Source organism: Salmo salar, chromosome 01, assembly GCF_965601325.2.
Source record: "Salmo salar chromosome 01, fSalSal1, whole genome shotgun sequence".
NCBI classification, from domain to species: domain Eukaryota; kingdom Metazoa; phylum Chordata; class Actinopteri; order Salmoniformes; family Salmonidae; genus Salmo; species Salmo salar.
The window spans coordinates 116,048,493-116,052,500 of NC_138291.1; positions in this window are offsets into that span (position 1 = coordinate 116,048,493).

Here is a 4,008-nt window from a genome sequence, read left to right on the forward strand (position 1 = left end):
GTGTGTAGGCCACCTGCCCCTGTCACGTCCTGACCAGTATAAGGGTTAATTGTTATTGTAGTTTGGTCAGGACGTGGCAGAGGGTATTTGTTTTATGTGGTTCGGGGTGGTGGTTGTTGTAGAAGGGCATTTGATTTATGTATTCCGGGGTTTTTGGGCACTGTGTCACATTCATGTATTTCTATGTTTTGTCTAGTGAATCTGTTTCTATGTTTAGTTAATTGGGGTTGGGACTCTCAATTGAAGGCAGGTGTTGTCTCTTTGCCTTTGATTGAGAGTCCTATATATTAGGGTGTATTTGTAGTTGTGGGAGATTGTTTCCTGTTTAGTGTGAGTGAGCCTAACGAGACTGTTTTGTTGATCGTGAGTATCGTTGTTTATTATTTTTGGTGTTCACTTTTGAGTTAAATAAACGTAAAGATGAGCATCCACATTCCTGCTGCATTTTGGTCCTCCTTTCCCGACGACAACCGTGACAGCCCCTCCCCCTCCAAAGCATAGCTGTAACAAGTGTGATTCAGAAGATGAGGAGAGAGATTTTTTATTAAAGAATGGATTCACTTTTTCAATGCTAGTTAGAGATACTATAGTTATCACATTTCACATTGGATTTATTAACTACAAAAAGGTAAGAAATGTTTTTAATTCTGGTGCCGCTCTGCACACACAAGCTTGTTAGCTAGCTAGCTCTGGTCCAACGTTAAGCCAATTCTGAAGTTCAGACATTCAAAGTTCCTCCATTAGAAGCTGCTCCTCCGTAGGTATAATTCTGTCCTCCTCCAGCCTCTCTCGCTCTCTCCCCACACGTCTCTTACACTTGTCTTTCTATCACATGTAAACAACTCACTGAACTACAGTTTTCCTGCTCCATAGCAAGCTGCTCGATCCACAATGCATGATTTGTGAAGTTTAATTTAATGTCAAGCTAAATGTAAAAAAAAAAAAATGATTTCAGATGTTTAAAAAAAAGAACAGAAAGCAACGATATAAACCAGTACTTTTTTGGGGTTCGAACCAGTTCAGAACATTATTTTACTGGTCGTAACAGTGGAATGGAACGAAAAACAATCTGTTCAGAATCGGAAAATAATTTTGGTTCCAACCCCCCTGATAAGTAAGGAATCTGCTAGTTTCTGACATGACTTTCTGCATCTCCAAGGTGAAGTCAGAAAAGCCACAGCTCAAAATCATTGTAGGCTACAAGGTGTAATAAAAATCTATGTGACGTTATATGACCAGATAGGTAGATCAGATCACAATATAACTCCTACTGTATACCAGACAGTAACCTTGGTTCAGATCAGATCACGACATAAGTCATATACCAGACAGTAACCTTGGTTCAGATCAGATCACGACATAAGTCATATACCAGACAGTAACCTTGGTTCAGATCAGATCACGACATAAGTCATATACCAGACAGTAACCTTGGTTCAGATCAGATCACGACATAAGTCATATACCAGACAGTAACCTTGGTTTTGCCCTCCTCGCCCAGCTGGGTCTACATGTTATGGGCCAGTGGAAGCGGAAAGAGATCATTCTTACAATACTGTATATCAACACAGTGATATTCCACTGGACTCCTGTGGAACTCAAGAACATCTTGCCTTTGAACAAAACATAAACATCCTTCAAAATGCTTTCCTTACTGAGAGAGCAACTACCATAACTGTTTCCCAGGCTAATGACATAGGCCTATTTAGATAAAACATTAGGCTCCATATTTAATGCAGAAGCATATTGTTTCCCAGGATAAACCGATATTAGTTATTAGTTATATATATATTTATATACCATTAATGTACTGTATGTGTACAGTAGCTGTGAACTCAGGCAGCTCAGAGCCAGTGTTAGTCCCTGCACTGTTGACATTTCTTCCTACTAAATGAGGCCAGAACAACAGCGTAATCACTAAATTAATCTGTTTCTGGGACACACCCTGCTTTCAATCTCACAGCAGGGCGACGACACAGCCAAATAGGGCTGACATGTTCCCTGGCCTGAAAACACACTTTATCTAACCCAATCTACTGTATATTGTATATGTCATGCATAAACATTGTAAACTATGATTCCCTTGGCCAGAGAATCATGTAGGCCACGTAAACGCATGATTAGTACATAGTCGTAAACAACTATTTTCACCGTAGGCACGATTCCATTTCCAACAAGCTGATGAAGGTTGATGTCTGATATGTCATTTATTTTACTGTAAAACAAAGTATTAAAATGATTAGCATAGCTGTAACTAAAACTTACATTTCACTCTTTGTGATCATTCATGAGTGGAAAGGCAATTCCAGGGCCACTAGCAGCATTTTGAACATTTTAGTTTCAAGGTTTTTTATTGTGTTCATGAAATACGTGACACAGATACAATACAATAAGGTATGTGTTGCCCCATCCTACTGAACACCATCACACTGAACCCCATCACACTGAACCCCATCACACTGAACCCCATCACACTGAACCACATCATACTGAACCCCATCATACTGGACCCCATCACACTGAACCCCATCATACTGAACCCCATCACACTGAACCCCATCACACTGAACCCCATCACACTGGACCCCATCACACTGGACCCCATCACACTGAACCCCATCACACTGAACCCCATCACACTGAACCCCATCCTACTGAACCCCATCCTACTGAACCCCATCACACTGAACCCCATCACACTGGACCCCATCACACTGGACCCCATCACACTGGACCCCATAACACTGGACCCCATCACACTGAACACCATCACACTGAACCCCATCACACTGAACCCCATCACACTGAACCCCATCACACTGAACCCCATCACACTGGACCCCATCACACTGGACCCCATAACACTGGACCCCATCACACTGAACACCATCACACTGAACCCCATCACACTGAACACCATCACACTGGACCCCATCCAACTGAACCCCATCACACTGAACCCCATCACACTGAACCCCATCCTACTGAACACCATCACACTGAACCCCATCCTACTGAACCCCATCCTACTGAACCCCATCCTACTGAACCCCATCACACTGAACACATCACACTGAACACATAATACTGAACCCCATCCTACTGAACCTCATCCTACTGAACCCCATCCTACTGAACACCATCACACTGAACACCATCACACTGAACACCATCACACTGAACACCATCCTACTGAACCCCATCCTACTGAACCCCATCCTACTGAACCCCATCACAATGAACCCATCCTACTGAGCCCCCATCACACTGAGCCCCCATCACACTGAGCCCCCATCACACTGAGCCCCCATCACACTGAGCCCCCATCACACTGAGCCCCCATCACACTGAACCCCTTACTACTGAACCCCATCCTACTGAACCCCATCCTACTGAGCCCCATCCTACTGAGCCCCATCCTACTGAGCCCCATCCTACTGAGCCCCATCCTACTGAACCCCATCCTACTGAACACCATCATAGAGCAGCTGCTCTAATATATTGTCATCATTCCCTCCTTCTCAGTGCTGCTTATTCTCTAATTCAAACCAGAACTTTCCTCTGGCTGGCTTGACTGGGGAACTCCTCTTCTCTGGCTGTTCTGCTCTGCTTTCCTCCCCCCTCCTCTTCCATTCCTATCCTCTCCTCTGGGCTGTTCTGCTCTGCTTTCCTTCCCCCTTTCCTCTGGCTGGCTTGACTGGGGAACTCCTCTCCTCTGGCTGTTCTGCTCTGCTTTCCTCCCCCCTCCTCTTCCATTCCTATCCTCTCCTCTCAGCTGTTCTGCTCTGCTTTCCTCCCTCTTCCATTCCATTCCTATCCTCTCCTTCTCTCCTCTCCTTCTCCCCTCTCCTATCTCCTCTCCCTTCTCCTTTCTGTTCCTCTTCTCCGCTCCTCTCGTCTTCACCTCTCCTGTCAACTCACCTATCCTGAGTCTACGGAATAATTATGACAGAATGGTCTCATCTCATTCTTCTCTTCGGTGGACCATCTCATGTGGCTGCCATGTGC